Source organism: Artibeus jamaicensis, unplaced genomic scaffold (assembly GCF_021234435.1).
Source record: "Artibeus jamaicensis isolate MK-2021 breed Jamaican fruit bat unplaced genomic scaffold, CSHL_Jam_final contig_402, whole genome shotgun sequence".
NCBI classification, from domain to species: domain Eukaryota; kingdom Metazoa; phylum Chordata; class Mammalia; order Chiroptera; family Phyllostomidae; genus Artibeus; species Artibeus jamaicensis.
The window spans coordinates 9,047,464-9,070,418 of NW_026521818.1; positions in this window are offsets into that span (position 1 = coordinate 9,047,464).

Genomic DNA, 22,955 nt, shown 5'->3' on the forward strand with positions numbered 1-22,955 from the left:
TCAATAGGGAAAATCAAGGCAGAAGAAGAAATCAAAACATTTGGCTTCACTTCGTACACACTTGTAAAGGCCGGCAGAGCAGGAGCTTGGCAGGAGAGCACTGGGGAATTCTTTTTTGTTCTTTTTATGCCAGAAAAACAAGGCACTAGTTGTCTGAATAGTTAGGAAGAAGGTCTGGGGGACATCTCAAGAAAATGGTTATTGCTATAGACACAATTTGAACGCAGTCCCTCATGTCCAGATTGAAATTCTATTCTTACTAGAATTAGATCCAAATTGGTCAAAACATTCCCTCAACATGGAGACAACTATTGAGTAATGGAGTTATTTTGCCCCTCTTCTGAATGTTCCTTGTCTAGTTTTATTAATCAGCACTCAGTGACATTGTTTGTAAAAACAAATAGAATATTTTGCTATTTGCAGGTGTCATGCTAGGCACAGAGGTAAAAAGAAGGAATATAAAGTTCAGCCACAGATGGAGATACACTCATCAGCAACTAAGTGGAACATGATCTGATCCCATAAAGGTGCAATCCCACTTTTGGCCTTATTGTGGACAATACCTTAATCAAGAAACCCCAAGGAAATATGGATTTAATTCTTAATGACTTGTTGGTTTGAAGGCCAAGGCCTGTTCCTAAGAGATTCATCTTTAACAACTGCCTCATATAGGGCAGGAAAGTCCACTGTCCCTTTGCTCCATCATGTTCTGTTCACAAAGAGGACTGTGTCCTTGGAGAACAGGAAGGAGACAGTTCATCCCGCACTCTGTTCCTGCCCACCACCAAAGATTATTTCACCCTTAGACTTCCCACTAGCTTTCCTGAAAGAAGAGCAGTCAAATATAACTTTCCTGTGACTCATATTTTTCTTGAAGCCATAAATAAGTATTTGCTGTATCCTGTAGCTTATAATTTGTCATGAATAATGATTCTATGGCTATGATGAGTGTTTATAGTTTAATATTTTTGCTTTAGCAGGAACGACCCTATAAAAATGGTAATATAGGTGAAATATGCCTTTACCCACCTCAGCACTGACTGACTCCTGAGACACCAAGCGGACATGGGATGCTATTGGATCCATCTTTTATAATTCCCACCTCCAGACTTCACCCACCTAGAGTGTACTTTTCCAGTATGTATTATATGTGGTTCTGAAATTTGTATTGCTGATTTCAAGTCCCCACTTCTTTAAACTCCCTGCCCTGTTCACCTCCTGTTAAGAACTTAGCTCTCTAAGAGATAAAGAACCAGCTACAGGGCAGAGTCTATGACATACACTGCTGTATTTCCAGTGTCCTAGGTCACTGCTGGCTATAATAAGTAAGGACACTACTATTACTACTACTACCACTACTACTACTACTATTGCATACATTTTTATAGTATTTACAATGGACTAAGCAATTATTTATACATTATGTATATAGTAACTCATTTTCTTTCATGACAGCAGCGGATAGGTACTATTATTATACTCATTTTACAGACGAGGAAATTAAATATGTTTGTTCAGCTATGCAGGAAAGAATGGAAAGCTACCACAGGTAATTAAGTGGAATACCTTGAGACAACCCCACCAACAGTGGGGATTTGGGGGTCTGGAAAGGTACCTGGGAGTGAAGGAGGCTGGGGCAGGGAGAGGACAAGTTTTCCGAATCTCTTCAGTGACACAGTGCCCAACTTAGTGTTTCAGGGACATCTCCTTTTCTATGGACTTGCTTCAGACAACTCTACTCTATCATTTTTCTGATTTTAAGGAGTTCCGGCAGTCAGGGAGATTGTAAACACATTTGCCAGGTCAGGGGAGTTCTGTGGAGAGTCACAAGTCAGCAACCCCAGGACCCTAAAGAATGTACTGGCGGTGAATAGAGGACACCAGCCTAACCATCTACAGGATCCTGTGGGATGGTGCTGGGCCAGGACACCCCTCCTGCCCATGGGGCCTCCGTGTTAGTGTTCTGTGCTACTTCAAATTACCGAAGCCTCAACAGCTTAAAACAACACCCATGTATTATCTCATAGTTTCTGTGGGTCAGGAGACTAGGAACGACTTATCTGGGACTCACAAGGCTGCAGCCAGAATGTCAGCTACCCAGGGTCCTCATCCAGAGCCTTGGCTGGCCTGAGAATGGCCTCAGCTGTAGGCCTGAGAACGCTGGCTGCTTGCTGGTAATTTCTCAGCTCCTTGCCACAGGTGCTTCCAAACATAGCTCCTTCTTCAAAGTCAGCAAGGGAGTTTCTAAGTGAGTATGTAGGAAAGGTGAAATCTCATGCTGTAATCACTGAACTGACATTTCATCTCCTTCACCACACTGTATTGCTAGAAGTCACAGGTCAGGCCTGTAACCAAGCAGAGGACATGAGTAACAGATGATGGAGTTGTCTGGGGCCATCGCAGAGTCTATTTGCCACAGTCTCTCAGGACCCTCTTCAAGGCGCAGGAGAAGTGTTCTGTGTATTGCATCCACTTAGTGTGTGAATAAGTGAGATCAGGGACTGTGTCAGACTTGTTCACAGAGGCATTGCGAGTCTGAAACAGTGCCTCCTCCTCATTAACCATCTGTCTGTGAGGGAATGGGTGAATGACTTCTAGTACCATGCCTGTGGGCAGCAAGGAGGCTAGAAATCAGGCTTTCCATTAATTTGGTGTATAAAAGGTGGCTCTTTCCTACTATTTACTCCAAGTGAACTAGCCTAATTGCTACTACAGAAGGCCATGGACAAAGAAATTGTTTAGAAAATTGGGTCAAGAGATAAGAGAGGAGGATCAAGTCTTTGTGGGAGGCGCCTTCTCCAGGGAATAGGAATGCAGTCTGCTCTCAGGAGGGCTTTGTGCCCAGACTCCTGGGACTTTCTTGTTGGCACTGTGCTTCATAGAGAAACTTTGGAGCAGCGACACAAATGTTAAAAGGTGTGCTATGCCGTTCTTTCTATAGTACTTGTAAACTGTAAACTCTAAGGCATAATTTTGAGTCTCAATCTGCATGTAGCAACACTGGGCACAGAAAACAAATGAAAAGGCAGACAGACTGAAATGAGAACAGTTTGAGATTAAAGTGGCTTCCAGGAGCCAGCCAAAGATCAAAGCAGGATATGGCTTGCAGCCACTGGGTACTTCACTGTCACGTTGTGCTAAATTTGATCCAGGTAGTGAGGTCATGGGCTTGGAATTTTTTAGCAGCAGCGACAGAAGGACGAGAGCAGAGTAGACATTCAACATGTGAGCTTTGCCATTAATTTAAAACATGTAGAAACAGAACAGAGCTTGGCTGAGAAATGGCCACACGCCAGACAAGTTCGATGTTTTAAAACACTGGTGGTTGGTGTGTCCGTGCGCCAGTGTATGTGTTCAGGGGCAGGTCCAGGAGTTAGGGAGGGCATTGCCCAGCCTCATTTCCTATAAGTCATGTAGTTATGAGAGAGGAATATGGGACTATTTAAAGGGAAGAAAGCTCTGGACTTTCCCTGAGAAAGAACCCGAGGTGTATGAAGAAAAGAAGTGACCAGAGCTCAGAGACTGCCTTTGGCCTCGCGTTCAGCAGATTTTCTAAAATCCAACTGCACAGAACCTTTCAAACAAAATAAAGTATCTATTCACAGGCTGGATATTCACAAAAAATTATGAATCAGGACATATTGTATAACCAAGAGGTAGGCCCTGGAATCAGGCCAAAAAAAAAACCAAACCTCCAAGAGGGAGAGATTGATTCCCAAGAAGAAACAGTGGCCACAGGAAACAAAAATACAAAAATCAGTGAGTAATCATCGTCTTTCTACCCAGACTCTGAGCTGCTCTTTCTACCGGAAGTTTCTAACAGGCACATCTCATTTTCTGTGTCACCAGCAGGTCATATGAACTTACTGGAAGCCCTAGGGACTTGAGTGACCCACTATTTTTCTGGAAGTCTGCAGACATTCTTAGTCTTATTCTTTTTCTTCCTGGACCTGCCTCATGGTTGGTGATGAGACATGTTACTTATCTCTAACACTCGCCCATTACTCCTGAATGAACTGGTTGAATTAAAAGGCTTCAAAACACTTCTCCTTCCATAAAACACCCAAGCAACTTTGTGTCTCAGCTAACTAAGTGGTTAGCCAAGGGGCCCTTAACCTCCTTAAGGGCTGGCCTATCTATCTGGCCAGTGTTTGTGATTGTTGATGATATCCAAAAAAATCATATTTGAACTTTGAACTCACAGGTCTAGGAGAGCTCTTCTCGAGAGACAGAACGTACAATGGCAAATACATGACACATTAATTAGGGACAGTCAGAATTCTTGCAGCAAGATACACACAGTCACCAAGAGAATTTCCCCTTAGCCCTGGGTAGGAAAGCCTTTAGATTCCAGTTGTGCTGCATGCTTTGGGTACACCATGCACAAAAAGAATAGATAGTGGACTTAATGGACCTAAATGTTAACTGGCACTTCAGTAGAGTGCCACACGCATCAAGGATGGTTAGAAATGCACGGCAGTAGTGGAGAAGATAATGGTCAGAGCTTTATGTGAGAGCCTTTAGTTAACACGATGATGATAAAAAGGAGGGAGAGGAAAAAAGGGAGAAAGGAGAAAGGACACAAAGATGGTCAGCAGAGGTCACCTCAGAAATTATGGACAAAGCATAGCTCAACAAAGTTGAAATGCTATTTTGTGTTTAAGGAGTGCAAGTGAGGAGGAAAAGATCAAAAGAAGAAAAATAAGGTTATCTGGGACTTGAGCAGGCTAAGAAACAATTCTGTTTGGACATTTAAGATAATCCAACTCAATGAGATTATATAAAACTTCTCTAAAATTTTTCCTTTAAACTGACAAAATAACCAAGTCTATTTTAGATCCCCCCCCCCCCCCCCGCTGAAGAATTTAAATAGCCGGGGTAAGAGAATGGCAAATGAGAAAACGTATGTGTAAGATACGTTTGGCTCTCTCAAATACACCAGTCTTGCGTGACACCGAGTGTCACAGTTAATGACTGATGAACTAGTTAGCCGTATTCCTTTCATTCAGATGGGAAGTACCGACTGTATAGTTTGCTAGGGCTGCTGAAACAGAGTACTGCAGACTGGGTGGCTTAAACAATGTAAATACATGGACTTAACTGGGTGGCTTAACAATGTAAATACATTGTCTCACAATTCTGGAAGCTAGACGTACAAGATCAGGGTGTTGGCAGGATTGGTTTCTTCTGAGGCCTCTGTCCTTAGCTTGTAGATGACCATGTTCCCCCTGTGCATTCACATGGTCTTCCCTCAGTGTGTGTCTGTGTCTCAATCTCTCATAAATGACAAGTCATATTGGATTAGGATCCACCCTAATGACCCAATTTTAACTCAATTGGGTTAAAAGACTGTATCTCTTAAAAGACTGTATCTCCAAATGCAGTCACACTTTGAAGTACTGGGGGTTGTTTAGCCCATAACAGAGTCTAAGGAAGTGGAGACAGGATGGGAGTTTTTCCAAAGGATCTCCGGCTCCTGTTGCTCCCTCCACTTGTGGAACACCACTCCCAGCTGAGAGCTCCGCAGATGGCGAGGGGTCTCACCCTCCTCTGAGGCCAGGTGGGATTTCTTCATCTTGAAACCCATTGTTGAGTCTGGGATTTCACCTCAGAGTCCTTTGCAGCTAGTCAAGCAACAGTCAGAAAGAGCCTACCAGCTGTTTGTCCTTTCCTTTCTATGACAAAACTGCGCTTTCTAAGTGGGTATCGTGCCTGTACAAGATCCAGTACAGTGGCATCTTTGAGGTGTATCTGTCATGTCACACAGGAACACAAAGCCTTTATACATATTATCTCAGCTTTTTATTTTTTATTTTTTAAAATATATTTTGTTGATTATGCCATTACAGTTGTTCTATCCCCCCCTTCCTTCCTCTCCACCCTGCACACCCCCTCCCCCACCATTCCCACCCTTTAGTTTATGACCATGTGTCTCAAGTTCTTTAGATTCTGTATTTCCCATACTATTCTTACCCTCCCCCCTATCTATTTTCTACCTACCGTCTATGCTACTTATTTTCTGTACCTTCTCCCCCCTTCTCCTCCTACTCCCCTGTTGCTAACCCTCCATGTGATCTTCATTTCTATGGTTCTGCTCCTGATCTAGCTGTCCTCTTAGTTTGTTTTTGTTTTAGGTGTGGTTCTTAGTAACTGTGAGTTTGCTGTCCTTTCACTGTTCATATTTTTGTCTTCTTTTTCTTAGGTAAGTCCTTTTAACATTTCATATAATAAGGGCTTGGTGATGATGAACTCCTTGAATTTGATCTTATCTGAGAAGCACTTTATCTGTCCTTCCATTCTAAATGAAAACTTTGCTGGTTAGAGCAATCTTGGTTGTAGGTCTTTGGATTTCATGACTTGGAATACTTCTTTCCAGCCCCTTCTTGCCTGTAAGGTGTCTTTTGAGAAATCCGCTGACAGTCTGATGGGCACTCCTTTGTAGGTTACTTTCCCCTTAGCTCTTGCTGCTTCTAGGATTCTCTCCTTCATTTTAATCTTGGCTAATGTAATGATGATGTGCCTTGGTGTGTTCCTCCTTGGGTCCAAGTTCTTTTGGACTCTCTGACTTTCCTGGATTTCCTGGAAGTCTATTGCCTTTGCCAGATTGGGGGAAATTCTCCTTTATTATTTGTTCAAATAAGTGTTCCACCCGTGGCTGTTCCTCTTCCTCTTCTGGTACCCCTATAATTAGGATGTTGGAGCGTTTAAAGATGTCCTGGAGGTTCCTAAGCCTCTCCTCATTTTTTTGAATTCTTGTTTCCTCATCCTTTTCTGTTTGGTCATTTTCTTCCTCTTTCTGGTCCACTCCTTTGATTTGAGTCCCAGTTTCCTTTCTATTACTATTGGTTTCCTGTGCATTTCCATTCATTTTTAAAGTGTGATGTACTTGCCATCAGCAATAACTGAGACAAATATTATGTGGCACATAAAGCAGGCACTACCTTACATTGAATGAAATTGTGAAATAGTTATTCCCTTTTCATCATTTTTTCAGTTATTTTGATTAGGTAAAAATGGAATTGTCAGGTTGGGGCTAATATACCTTTGACAGTTCACAGAAATCTTTAACAAAAGGAGCAGAACTTTAGGTCAGAAACTTTTTGCAGGAAAAATATCTGGCTGGAATTTAGTAACATTGTTTAGTCCTCATTATATTTACTTTTATACTTAAATTCTATAACCAGAAAGGTGATAACAGTGTCCATGTACCTTTTAAAATTAATCTGTGTTAAAAATTGAGTTAATGTAAAGAAAACATTAAGGTGTTTTCTTTCAATTATAGTGACAGAAGGTATCTGACAAAAAAATTAAAGGAACAATAACACAGGTGTATTAAATATGAAAAAAATTGTGCAGGCGAGTTGTAAATGATTGAAATTTGGGGAAATCCGTTTTGTTTTGTTTAATTCTTCCAGCAACTCATAACGTAGGTCTTATTTGGCACATTTTAATTAAGAAGAAACTGAGACTCAAAAAGCTTGTTGTTGGCCTGGCTGGGAAGCTCAGCTGGTTAGAGCACTGTCCCCATGTGCCAAGGCTGCAGGTTTGCCACCACCCCCCCCCAAGTCAGGGCACGTACAAGAAGAAATCGATGCATGCGCAGATACATAGAACAACAAAGCAGTGTTTCTCTCCCTTCCTGTCTCTTTCTAACATCAATGAACGCAAACTTACAATAAAGTTGGTTGTTCACAATCACCCATCTAGTTAGTTACAGAGCCCGAGTGCACATGCAGGTGTGTTTGGCTGCAAGGTTTATGCTCTTAACTTCTGAACACACCACTTGTTCATCAGGCCCACAATAGCTTTTTGAGTAAAAGAAGCTTAGAGCTGAAAAGAAAACACCTCAGGTATGGGAAATATGACTGAAGAGGGCTTGGGGTTTGACTGGTTTGTGAATAACCATTTCCTCAGTCAGTCAATAAACTGGTATGAAGTGTCTTGAATCTAGCAGCCAATAAAACTTGGCACTGAATTGTGATTTTTCTGGGAGTAACCAAAGACATTAGTTCCCAGACAAGAAAAACATAAAGCAAAGAGCAAACACCAAACACACACACACACACACACACACACACACACACACACACACACACACGGGTGGTTTATTTGTCTGTGGGGATCACGAAGCAGCTAAAGAATGATAAAAAGACCAAAAGATCACCCAGATTGTCTGTGGCAAAGTATAGTGGCCTTCTGCTCAGGACCAGAAAGTAGACGTTAATGATCTCCTCCGTAGAACACTTCCCCATAGCTACTCTAAGGCACGGGACTTTAAAGGAAAAGGTAGGGGGTTCTCTCATATCCAGTGTCTGCCAGTATGAGTTTCTTAGTGTTGGCAGTAGTCCCACTGATTTTGCCAGAAGACTCATTGCAGTCTTTTAAAGACTTTACTTGGGAGCATTGCCAAGACAGAAATTAAAACTGTGACAGAAACCAGATCTGACCCACTCATGTTCTCCTTCTCCCCACACACATACTGCCATCTATTATCAAAAGAGTTGTTTTAAGTAAGAACTTATATCTGCTTGTTAGCAACGGGCCCTGTGAGGGTGAACAATTTCATAATTTCTATAGTGCCAAAGCAGCAGCAGGGACCATGAATCAAATGCTTCTTTGCAGCCTCGTCAGTAGCCATACCCACAGGGACATGCAGTCCAGCAGCAGCACCCCCAGAGTGGCCCCCCCGATCTTGCAAACCTTGGAGACCTCCTCCCTGTTCAGTGAGATCAGAGACACCACAGTAGTGTTTGCCCTTTCTGTTGGGTCCATTTGGGTGGGAACTTCCCCTGTGTCTTTCTTCTTTGTATAGGGTTCCCAACCTTCCCGGGAGTACCTGGAAACTTCCAATTAAACATTCCCTGGGCAACATCTCCATACTGCACTGCCTTGGTGTGACTGCCACTCTTTAGGAGCATGATTTACTGAATGCCTAAGCAGGCACGATTATTTGAGTTCCAGTCAGACTGTACTATCCACTCCATCAGGAGATCCAGACAATTTGACCACAAGAAGCTATTTCTAATATCCTCCAGAAAGTGTTGGGGAGCACAACACGATCACATTTATTTCCTTAATATTGGTTGAGAAGATACGTAGTGACAAAAAAAATGAAATAGGGAGTCCTTCTGAATGATTTGGCATTTATTAGTCTCAAAGCAACTACGTATGTTTTAAAAATGAAGCATGTGTATTTCAGGCAGAGTATTTATTCAGTCTGATGAACAAATAGATTCTCAGAAAAAGGCTTTCCCAGGTCTTCAGTCTACAGGTGGGAAAACATTGTGTTATATTATGAGCTCCTTGAGGGAAAAGTTGTGTTTTATTCAGCTTTCAGTCTCTGTTGCCTAACCCAGTGCCTAGCCCATAATAGGCACTTACTAAGAAATAGATGTCTGGGAGGAGTTTTGCTTTAGCTAATACTTGTGATGTTCATGGAGCACTTATGTGACAGCCACTGTTCTAAGCGCAGTACATGGATTAACTTAATTAGACATCAAGGGAGTAGATGTTATTACCATCCATATTTTACAGATAACAAAACTGAGCTTTGGAGATCTTCAGTAGCTTACTCAAGGTCACATTGCAAAGAATTCTGAAATCTAGGATACATACTAAGATTTAATTTTTTCCCACACGTTTAAAAATAACTTCATGGAGTCCACAGTTGTAGTTAATCAGTGGGGCCTTGGGCACTGCTGACAGATGATATTAAAGGAATGTGCTACTTGGGCAACTTCCCTGCATATGAGGAATGAGTGCCCTTCATGAAGAGCTGATTAACTTCCTTGTCTCTAGGCTGATAAGAAGCACTTTCACAAACATGTATCACAGTGCATCTACCTGTCAGTCCCAACCTGATGTATTTCATGCAGTAAGCTCTCACCTGGTTTTTAAGCAGAATGAGAGATTGCTGGAATGGATGTCCAATCCACCACCCACAGGCCACATGCAGCCCAGGGTAGCTATGCAAGCAGCCCAACACAAAATCATAAATTTACTTAAAACGCTATGAGATTTTTTTTGTTTTAATTAGTGTTTGTGTATTTAATGTGTGGCCCGAGACAACTGTTCTTCCAGTGCAGCCCAGAGACACCTTTGGATTAAATGAATGAATGTACATTTTTGGAGGAGCCCTTAAAATGACCTCAATTACTGTTCCAGCTGTGAGGTTTGTGGCTACATTGTAAGTCTTTGCATAAAAAAATTACGCCAAGGCATTTTTGTAGTGGTCAAAGAATCAGAAGCCATTAATAAAAGAGACAAGGACAGGAGGCTGAGAGAGGCGGCAGGGGCAGGCCTAACACAGTCAGTCTGACCCTACTGTGGCCCCTTTGCCCTGCATAGGCCACAGAGCAGGTATTTGGGGAGGTGGTGGCATCTTGCTCTTGGAGAGCTCATGATGAATTAGAGAAAATGAAACATTTATGTTCATACACACAATACAAGGCAAAATGTGACCTGTGTTTAAAAAAAAAAAAAACAGAAAAATTTGAACCAGGTATTCTGAGAGCACAGAAAGCAGTGTAAGGAAAGGGAGATGCCAACTTCTGAACAAGCGGTATTTTGATTAATAGAGATTAGAGAGGACAGAGTTTCTACATAAGTGAAACTCCCTGTTGACCTGGTGGAGGAGGGCGAGAGGGGAACCGGGAGTTCATTCTAGTTGATTCAACAATGACTGCACACTGGCCAACTGTGGACTCTCATTACTTAGCTGTAGATAGTTGTTTTGTAAAATACAAAAGTTGTATTTGAATGCCCTGAGGGAAGACACGGCCTTTGCATCCGCCACCATTCTCCACTGTCTGAGTTAGCGCCTCCCCACATATTCACACTACCTGCTGCCTCTGCTGCAGGTAGGAGGGGTAACCTCTGACAAAGTGAGAGGGTGGCATGGGGCTTGTTAGGGAATGAGGATGTAGGCAGGAGCTCTCACCCAGGGACTGAGGCAGGCAAGGAGTGTGAGAGGGAAGCTAATTTTGATGGGAAAACAATGCACTTTTATTCTTACTAACCTCTAACTGAAACTTAGCATTTCCTTCCATTTCAAATGCGGGCAAAAAAATCATAATAGTTAAGCAGTATATGTAACTACCACCAATACAATTTACAGACCATTTCATTCCACGGCATAGTTGTCACAGATATCTTAAACTACTGTTTCTACCCATTGATACTTTGAAAGTATGGTAGTTATGAGACTTATGCTAACCCTTGTTACTTAATGAGCTAATAAAGAAGTACATATACTTCAATGTCATACATTTTATAGTATTTCCATGTAATGCCCATATAATTGGTTTCCTTTGTACTCTTATGTGTTTTATTATCTGCATTTAAACACAGTACTCTGAGGAGTCAGTGGTTTTGCCCAGACCACCAAAAGGCCCATGATACAAAATAGGTCATGATTCATTGTCAATGGCAGTAGCTTGGGGCCATATAGCAGAGAGCCTTGAACATCTTCTCTAGCAGTGTGAATTTAATCTGATGGGCAAGGGGAAGCCAGGAAATGGTTTTTTCTTTGGGGAGGGGTTTTATGTGTCAATTATTACTTTTTAATAATCCAATTGAAGTATAATTACTTTGAATCATTTTATCGTGGTATAATTAAATTGAGGTATACTATAATTATAATTAAGTACACACTTTTCAAGTGTGAAGTTTAGTAAGTTTTGACAAACGTATATATACACACATGGAACTACCACTACAACCAAGGTACCATATGGGTAGAAAGTAAAATTCCAAAACCGTATGTCTGGCTCCCCCACCCTCAGGATCCCCACTTTGAGCTCACAGTGCAGCATTGTTTCACTGAGGGGAGAGAACTGTCACCAAAGCAGTCCAGATATGAGAGTGCACAAAGGGATGGTGCATTAAAAACCAGGGACTTAAGTGTAGATGTGATACATACATGAACAGTCCAATGGTGGTCTTCAAACACCTGCCTGTGTAAGACTTCACATAACCATGATCAACCTTTTCCTGTTTAGGGCTGGAATCTGATCATCTGTTCTTATCTGTTGATAGCACATCATGCTGCTAATCATAGTAGCACAGCCATTGATAACACCTGTTTTTATATTAGCCACAACTTAAGCTATATTTTGTTGAGACTTCTGAGAATTACAGAATCGCATTTTTAAAAAAAAAGTCACCATCACCCTTTGAGACTTTGGGAAATTAGCCCAATTTGGTTTGTCAGGTTCTACATATATTTTTACCAAGATGATGTAAGACTAAAAGAAGCCACAAAGCTGTTTGTATTAGTTGTTTCTTTAGCTGTGTGAAGATGGTTTTTCACCATCCTGACATAAATTAGCCTTTTCCCTTTAAAAGAAGCAGAAGCTAGGAAAAAAATTATTCACCAGAAAATTACTACTAATCTTTTTAAGTAATTTTGAAGTTACTATTAAACTCTCCAAACATATTTTTAGGGTATGAAATAAAATTGAAAAGAGGTAATTTTCTAGAAGGTTAGATGTAGAAGTCTTTCCTTGACTATTACGCAAGTCTTCTGTCATGTGCTTCCTTGTATTATTCATATGAAGCAAATAAACTACACTAAATTTGTTCCAACATAAATGTTTTACATAATGTTTATAAGCCTGTCCTTGCATAAAATGGTGGCAACAGAGATAAGAAATATAATAATACAAGTAATTTTTCCCAATGTAGATGGTGAGTCCTCAGCATTTACTTTAAGAATAGTGACCCTCATTTATTGAATGTTGGCTGTCTAATCCACCCAACAATCCTAAAAGTGGTATTAATATGCATATTTTTTTTACAAAATATAGAGAAACTGAGATGCACAAAGCTGTAAGTGGCAGATCTGACTCTGTCTTCCAAGATTGGATTCCTTCCTCTACCTTGCCTTATTCAGCAATGTATTGTGAGTCATTCTTTTATTGGAATTTGTTTATTGTGTTTCAGTACCTCCTTTTACAATATCTTAATTAAAAGCTGTGAACTAAGAGTGATGGATTCTATTTTTCAAGAGAGAAACTCATCTTTTGTAACTGGTGAGGGGTAAATTCTCAAAGTGGGGCAGACCCCACCATCAAGTTCTCCAGGACTAGTTGGTTCCATTCTTCCTTCCAAGACCTTTCCTCTGAGCTCCTTCATTTCTTACTATAGACTGAATGTTTATGTTCCCCCCAAACCTCATATTTTGAAACCCTAATGCCCAATGTAATGGTATTTGGAGATGGGGCCTTTGGGAGGTAACTAGATCATGAGGGCAGAACCCGATGATGGGGTTGGTGCCATTTAAAGAAGAGACAGGAGAGAACTTGTTTCTGACCTCACCAGACATCAGATCTGCACTGTCTTGATCTGGGACTTCCCAGTTTCCAGACCTGTGAGAAATAAATGTCTGCAGAACTAAGTAACATCTTTAACTCTTAGTTGTTACACAGCCATACAAGTGTACCTGTCACTATACCTGATCATTTTTTTCTTTTCACTCTTATTTAACTATTCTGATTATTCTTCAAAATATTCTTCAAGCTTTCTAGATAATTTAATAATAATTGTAGAGACTGGTCATAAAATTAATGAAGGGTCTGCTTTAGCTCTCAGTAATTAGTACACTGAATAAGTACATTCATGAGATGTAATCATAAGGAAACTTGAGCTTTGCCTCCCACTATCTCTTTAAAATTTGTTTAGTTTCCAAACCTATCAATACAGATATATTTATAGTTACCCAGTAGAAATGAGGAGTAAGAGGATGGGTGGAAAAAATAAAAGGGATTAGGAAGTACAAAATTAAGTTATATAAACAGTCACAGGGATGTAAAGTACAGCATAGGGAATATAGTCAGTGATACTGTAGTGACTGTATGGTGTCAGGTGGGCACTAGACTTATCAGGATGACCACTTTGTAAGTCTAATCACTATGTTGTACACCTGGAACTAATATAATATTGTATATCAACTGCAATTGAAAAAATACATTAAAAGTAAAATAAAAATGGTTTAGTTTCCCCTTCCCCTGAATGAAACCCAGCATGCTCCATGACCCTTCTGCTCACTTCTAGGACATATAGCATCCTAGGTCACTTGATGTCACGAGACAGTCTCCATTCAACATGAGAGTGCCCAATCCTGTATGATATGCAGAACTCTTTTTTTTTTAAAATTTAGTCCTTAATCTTCTCCCTTTCCTAGCCAGGACAGGTTCCAATAAAGAGTAATGGTGCCTTTTCTCTCTCTTTCTCAACCTGCTAAACAAGGCTCTTAGGTCCTTGTGGTTGGAGGGAAGTGGGAAAAGATTACAGGAAGTTCTTCTTTGACTTGTGTCATTCTGAAGGGCTTTGTCCTATCTAGCATGTCAGAGACTTAAAGCTGATTTTCCTGCAGACACAACTGTGGCTTCCATAGAAGTTCCCTTGATAGGTTCCTACTGTTGCCATTCTGACTTGAGAAACCAGTTCTCTGACAGTCTTTACAATTTGTGTTTTGATCTACCCAATTATTCTCTTTAGTACCTGATAGGTGTCATATCTCTGGGCCTCAGACAGATTTTCTACTTAAAATCTTCAACATTTGCCATTACACCAACCCTATATATAATGGCTCATTGTCTGTTTGGTAGGTATGAGTGCACAATGACGTTCCTTTCAAGCCAGCAAAACTCTGTGTGAATAATGTTGGCTGGTTCTTGTTATAGTAGCTGAAAATTCCACTTATCACTTTTCATTCAAAGTTTTGTGGTGACTTAAATGTGAAAATGGGTTATAATACCTCCTCCACAAACATTAATTCTTTTTTTCAATTTTTTCCCCACATTTTGGTGGCATTTCAATAAATGGCATTCTTAACCCTGGTCATCCTGTGCCTAGACTTGAAATCAATTCTCATGCTCCTTGCTGATGAAAAATTTTTGTATGAGTCCATTATGTTTTGTGTTTGTCTATGTTGCAGAAGAGCATGTAAACTCAAATCCCAGTCCCCAGAAGATTTGCTTTCTAACTCAGGATCACTGCACCGCTCTTTGTCAATATCATCTGCTCTATTGATGGGCCTGTTAGAGATTTGTTGGAGTTATAAGTGTTTAAAAAACAGCAACATGTTAATTTCTCTATTAGATTGAATTTATTGGGTTAAAATTGGTTAAAAATATACCGAGTCAGGTATACAATTTTGTAATACACAACCTGTATTTTGTATTGTGTGTTCACCACCCCAAGTCTCCTTCCATCACCATTTATCCCCCCTTTACCTGCCCCCTACCTCCCTTTCCCTCTGGTAATCACCATGCTGTTGTCTGTGAGTAGCATGTTGATTTTAAACATGCTAATTCCTTTCCCTTTCTTCCATCCCACCCACAGAATTATATTAGGCCATTACTGCAACTGTGTCAGCATGGCAGTGACCAGTGCAAGCAGAGTGTGGCATCTAGGACACAACACTTAAGGGGGCACTCACTCCTGTGGTCATGCAAGCCCAGTGCCTCACTCACTTTACCCCAGTCCTGTCTGTGTATCAGACTGTCACGTGTTCATGTTGATTCTCAAGTACCTTCCGTGAGTCCAACACTGTTCATGATGCTGTACATCTAGAAGAGGAGCAATTAAATAAAAGTTTCTTACCTCGGTATTGGGTAGCAATAAGTGCCTTGGAGAAAGATAAAGCAGAGGAAAGGAATAAGAAAGTGTCAGAGTAGGAAAGAGGGTGTCATTTAAAATAGAGTGGTCAGGGAAATCCTCACTGAGAAGATGTCACTTGAGCAAACAATCGAAGTGGGTGAAACAATCGAAGTGGGTGAAACAATTGAAGTGGGTGAAATGTTTTGAACACTTGACAAAGTGTTTAAAATATTTTACAAATCTGTTTCCAATATTTATAATGCATAGTTTACACATATATATCTTGCTTCTTTTGACAAATCCACAGGTCTGGCAACACGGAGACACAATCTTGTATGACAATATTGATACAGGTTGCTGAGAGGAGCTGGCCACTTTAAACCAAGTCAGGGCCTTTGTATTGGGCAAGAGTTCTCTAATTTTCCACCTGCCTGTCTTGCTCAATTACACCACTTGTCTGTATGCTCTAAATACTTGATTTTGCAAACTTTGGCTGAAAGCCTTAAGAGTGACCTCAAATGCTACCACCCTCCCCTCAAGAGGTAACTCAGAGGCTTAGTGGCTATTGCAATGACATAATCTGCTCACCAGACCACAGTGAAGCCACTCCACTAGTGAGGACAAGGAAGGCCTGAACTCTGGACTCCAGAGATGAGTGGTATTGACTTAGTCGCTGGAAGCTAAGGGAGACAGATACCGCTGGGCTGTTCTCTCGCACAGTCACTGACATTACCAGAACTCTGTTACAACCCTGCTTGACATCTTAGTCCACACATCTTATAACTTTCAACTAGTCATTTCTTGGAGCACAACAAAAACAAATAAATTCTGGGGTGCACGAGATGTGATTTTCCATCTCAACAGAATTTCAATACAACAAGCAGTCATAGGCCTTTGAAACCCCACCTACCTGCTGGCACCTATCAAGGACAGGAATTTTCCATTTGGATGAGATGCCCATACTGTCTGCACATGGAAACTATCGTGAAGAAGAGACCTGTGGTGGCAGACGGCACAGGCAGAGACTTCTGTGTGACAGAGAGGCATTCCCAACACAGCCTGGAGAAGTAACAGGGTGATGCCATTGCCACTATCACTTCTACGTTCCATGCTCAGGTAGATTTTTATTTCTGTAACCAGCTGCCAGAGTTATAAGAAGATTTTTAACTGGAGTCAAGTAGATGATAGCGACTTAAGATTTCTTCAACTTCTGGTAAAATCTCAACTGTCAAATCGCATGACTGCAGCTGTGTTGTAAAATGAAAATAGCTCGAAGTACTGTGACTTTGACGTGGTCATGGTATTAAGTGTTTGACAAACAGTGAAGGATTCTGGATATATTTCGATCAACTCATTATATTTGCACAGAATTAAAAAAAACCCTCAAACTCTGCCTAGTGTACACAGTACATCGTGTCTGCTTTATGTTGCAATTACTTAAAAAAGAGAAAGGGAAGGGGGAGCATATTTTCAATCTGGACTCCAAGTGGGGCATTTAAAAACTTCACTTTCGCGTTAGTAAAAATAAAAACCGCGGGTAAAAAAGTTAGAACTATTTTTCAAACAAGTTTGCAAATAACTACTGGGCCATTCACATATATGAATACTAAATTCACATGAATTGAAGGGAAGTTCTTAGGGTGATCCTAAGAGAATTTGTAAAACAGAAAAAATTTCTTTTGGGTGTGCAAAATCTCTCTTTTCTGTATTTTTCCTTCCTGTTTAGCAGGTTCACCTCCCTGTGTTCACCACACAGTTCTCAAAATCATAATCTCTCTCACACTTTTGCCTGCCTCCCTGTATCAAACTATAGGCCAAAGGAAAGGTAGAAGAAACATGCTGTGAACCTTTTTTTAAAAGCTCTAATTCAAAAGATTGCTTCTGATTTTAAGGGCATGAGGGAAGGAAGGTCGAGAGAAGAAAGACTTTGTCCCCTTCACAGGTTCTTATAAGACACGCTTCTTCTCTTGAGGAAATTTTTCAGAAGATGCCAGTCATCTTTACAATGAAGGATTTTTGTGGTTTTCATTCGGAAATCAAACATCCAGCAGCAGCGCCTGGCCTGCAGATTGCTCTATTCACTCTCGTACCTCCTTGTCGCAGTCATTGCATCAGCAGAGGCGCTTTGCAAACGTTTCACTGTGGTGTCCTGAACAAACACAGACTTTCATTACATAGTGGACCTGGACTTAGCAAAGAGAAAAACCAAACAAACCCTATTTCTCCATAAAAGTTCTTCAGAGTATTTTTTTAAGCTTATATCATTTTTTATTCTTTTTTGTTTTACCTGTAACACAAGTTTGCAAATAATGACTAGATTGTGCACATGGTTCGCATAGTAAATTTATATCAATTGTGGGAAAACTTAATTTTAGTGTGACCTTCCACTTTAAGGAAACCACACATGACAGAGATGTTATTTAAAAATATTACTTAAGGTGGAGGTGGAATATTACATGGGGGGGATACATGGTGAGGAAAAAAATAATTAAAAAATAAAAACCTGTAAAAATATTACTTAAGATGCAATAAAGCCACTTAAAATTTTTTTAAAAGACTGAGGAAATAACCTTGGGTAAGAGTCTCTTTCCAGTGCCCCAGAAATCACAGCCACAGCAATGGATAATTTTGCTTTTGCTGTGGTTGCTTCTGCTCATCTGTTGTCCTTCCACGAGCATTACTAAGGTGCGGCAATGTCTCAGGATGGTCCAAAAATAGGCCATCCGAGACAGCCACCTTCCTCAAGGCTATGCAACATTAGAAGACAACCACAAATTCTCCACTTTCTGGGACCTCATCTTCCTCTCCACTCCCTGCATCCTCCTTTCTTCCTGCAGAAGAAGTTTCTCTCTTCTGACTCCAGGTTGCATCCACACTTCCTCTCTTCATCAACTCTCTTCTTCTTTTACACATCTTCCCTTCTTCCTGCCTCTTTCTTTTTGACTAAAAACCTATGCACATCTCCCCAGTACTGAAAAATCTTTCTCTTCACTCTGTTCTTACCTCCAGTTATTCCTGCCAACTTTCTCTCCCTACCAATCACCCTGAGTGAGTGCTCTACAGCTTCTCAAACATTATTGGATATGTGACTCACCTGGGAACAGTGTTAGGCTGCTGCTTCGCTAAGGGCAGAGAATCTGCATTCCTGATGAGCAGCCAGGTGACACCCAGGCTAGAGGGCTCTGGAATCAGTACCTTTGCTCACTCATCCCTTGCCAGCTGATGTCCATTTCTTCCACTTCACTGACATGGTTCCTAAATGTCAGCATTGATTCTTATCCTCAAACACACTGATTCTTGCCTTGTTTTCACCTTCTTTAATCTGTTCACAGTACCATTTATCACCATTGGCAGTCTACCACCCTATTAATGAAATTTTCTTCTCTTGGGGTTGGCCAATGTCACACTTTTTTCCCCCTTCATTTCTAATTTTTAAAAATTTTTTCAATTACAGTTTATATCACATGTTATTCTGTATTAGTTTCAGGTGTACATCATAGTGGTTAGACAGCGATGTACCTTACGGAGTGTTTCCCCCCAATATTTCAAGTACTCCCTGGCCCCACACATAGCTACTAGGATATTGTTGACTGTATTCTCTATGCTGCAGTTCACACCTCCGGGACTCTCCTGACACCACACTCCTTTGGCTCCTCTTCCGCAGACGACGCCTCTTTCCTTTGATTGCAGCTCTTCCTCCTCTTGCCACCCGAAGGAACCTAGTTCCCACCCGGGGTCAGTATTTCCTCTTTGGTTTACCCTGCCTCTGTCCTTTCCCTCAAGAATTATCCAAGTTCATGGCTTCAGTGGGCATTATTCAAATGTGTATTTCTAAAGAAAACTTTTCTCCCATTTACATTACAACTTCCAACTAGCAATGAGTTATCTCTACTGGACGAGCTTCTTAGCCCTGAAACTTACGTTTTAAACCAAACTTGAGGCCTATCTAATTTCTATGTCGAACTTTTCTATTTCTATGAAAGCTGTCATCATTACTCCACTCACACACGCTCTCGACTTCTGAGTTATTCATCCTTGCTTCCTCCTGTCCCTTCACTTTCCATCGCTGAACTCTAAGACAGAGGAACGGGAAGGTGCCTCTTGGGAGTCAGCAATGACTAAGGCGAGATACTGTCAGAACTACTAACCATATTTCCAGCTACAATTTGGTGACCCTTTTATGTTCTAATGATTTCCAGATATACCTCCGCTAACCCACTAACTTAAACTCCTGCCTTTCTTCACCTCCCTCTTTCCTTCTTTGTCTTTTCATTTTCATTTTTGTATCTACATCTCCTATTTCCTTTTTCTTAATTTCTTAGCTCCTTGCTTTGTTTTGTCTTTCTCTTTCATTGGTAATAATACTTTTTAAAAGACTCACATTCCCTTTTCTCTCCCTATCAGCACTCATCTGCCGAGCGATATCTATCCAGTCTTTTCCACCTCTCATGTACCTACTATCCATGTCAGTTGTATGTCATCACCACACCGTCTTGTTCTTCTTCATCTTAAAAACAGTTTCTGTATATAATCAGATAAGTAAAACAATTTTTAACAAGACCTAAATCCCTCAGCCAATGGATTGCTGAAACTATATAGGAACGATCATATCCAGCAATATCAAGGATATAGGAAAACAAGCCATCCTACAGGACTGGTGAAAGAATACTTGCTACCATTATTGTGAAGGACTCTTTATTAAATTGTGCCACAAAACCTTCAAATTGGACATAATCTATGACCCAGCAATACTACTTCTAGGAATTTATCCTAGAAAATTATTAAATAAATATAAATCAATATGTATGCAAAACATTTATTATGACATTGTTTATAAGAGTGAAAAACTGAAACAATTTAAGTGTTCAACCACGGAAGAGTTAAATATATTATGACCTAATCATACAGTGGAAAATCATGCTGCTACTAAAAAATCAGGATTTGGATATGTTTTTGTTGACACAGAAAATCATTTAAAATATATTAAGTAAAAAAACACATTATATGACTTGAATAATAATTTCTTTTTTAAAAAAGCACATTGCAATGCATATTATTTCCACTTAAAATTATATAGTTGTATATGTATATGTATACTTATATGTACATATAAATATAGGATACTATATGTTCATATTAAGGTTAAGGTGGCTTTGAATAAGGTTAACACCAACTCTAAGGTCTTTGAAGTTCAGCTCCCTCCCCTGAAGTTCACTCCTTCATGTGTCCATCTACCTCTGTACTTCTATATCCTTGTGCACTGGTCTTGTTTCACCTCCTAAAACTCAGATGTAAAACTTAGTCCTTTCACAATAAATTCATTTCCTTGTAAGCCTTGTGTAAGTTGAGTGTGGTGGTGATTACTTGGACTGTTACCTCAATAGCTCTTCAGAGTTTATCCTGTCTGATTCTGGGAAGCTTTGGTGCCAGCCAAGATCTAGCCCCAAGAGAAAGATAATAGGATACAGTTTTAACTTTATCATTAGATATGTATATGTATGTATATATTATGTAAGTATATGTGCATGTACATGAATATGTGTGTATCTACAATAATGTGTATGTGTTTAAAATATCCCCTGGCTCCCCAGACATTTAAAAATCTAGGAATCTATTATTCCAAAATTAACAGTAGCTATCTGTGCATAGCAGAAACTCAAATGACTTTTACATTCTTCTTCGAACTTTTCTGAAAATTTTACAAGCATGTACTACTATTATAATAAGAAAAATAGAGTTATTTTCATTTTAAAGACAGAGGCATAGTACTGATGACAAAGTAGTATTTCTCTGGATCTATTTGCACCAGCTCTGCAGAAGCCCAGTGTCTTCACATTCATTCCAAATTGTTTAAGAAGCTGCAGTGGGTATTCCACATCCACCCTGGAGCTAGCTGTGATGGCTACCATGTTCGTCTCCCATTTGCTGCCTCCTCTGCAGTGACATCCTCTGCCAGTAGGCCTAAGGGCGTCCCTCTTCACATGGTCCTCAAAGATCCCTGCACTACTCCTGGTGGAGGCCTGCCAACATCTCAGCAAGGGACTAAAGGTCTCTTAAGTCTACTATCTCCTACCTGCCAAGATTGCCCTTTTTTTATTTACTTTTCCTTTTGCAACTACCACAGAGTACATTGTTACTTTACAGAGCCAGTAGTGAACTCTTTTCCCCTTTCTTTACCTTTGATAGAAAAGAATGATAAAAAATAAACAAGGTTTAATGTCCAAACAGGTCCTGCAGTTTTCCCTCCATCTCAGGTCAACAAGAACAAAGGATCCCTGTATTCCTGCCTTCCTGGAACTATCACTGCAAGGCCCTGTCATGAGGCTGTCTGGAGCAGCCAAAAGGCCAGCTGGACCACCCACACAGAAATGGCAGAAGCTGTCTGACTCCCAGTCTCCTTGTTTGGCAGAGTGCTGGGGAATGCCAAGCAAACACCCCAAGTAGACTTATGACAATAGTACTGCCAGTTCCAGTCCTTCAGAGAAGATGGGCCAATATACCCTCTTACCACCCCTAGAAGCCAACCTTTTTATGAAAGTGTCAACCCCTTATGGTCAACCACTGCAGAGAATCCAGGATGGAGCAGCACTACCAAGGCCATAAATTATGGCCTCTTATCAGGACTTCCACAATCTCAGGATGTGAATACATAAAATCTGGATCTCTGAAAAACTGGCTGGCCATAGGCTGAATCTGGCTTTCAGGTATGTTTTGTTTTGGACTACTCACCTGAAGGGGTGATAGAGTAAATACATACATATGTATTTCTGAAAATGTATACAGGGTGGGGCAGAAGTAGGTTTACAGTTGTTCATATGGAAAATAATACAGTAACTAATTAATAGTAATAGAAGAATAAATTCTGTGTTTCCTGTACTTGGAACTGTAAACCTACTTTTGACTCAACCTGTATATATCTCCAAGGGAATAGCATTCTAGCCAGAAGCAACAGCCAAGGGAAGACTCAAAGGAGGCTGCCTAGCATCTTCAATCAAATCTATAAGTGTTCTCTTTAATCTTGGGAATAAGATATGGATATCCACTTTCACCTCCTTTATTCAACATAGTACTGGAAACCCTAGCCATAGCAATCACACAAGAAAAAGAAATAAAAGCCATCCAAATTGGAAAGGAAGAAATAAAACTGTCTTTATTTGTAGATGATATGATTCTGTGCATAGAGAACACTAAAAAATCCACCAAGAAACTACTAAAACTGATAAATGAATTCAGTGAAATAGTAAGATACAAAACTAATATCCAAAAATCAATTGTATTTTATATGCCAACAATGAACTAAAAGGGAAATTAATAAATAATCCCATTCACAATTGCTTTAAAAAGAATAAAAT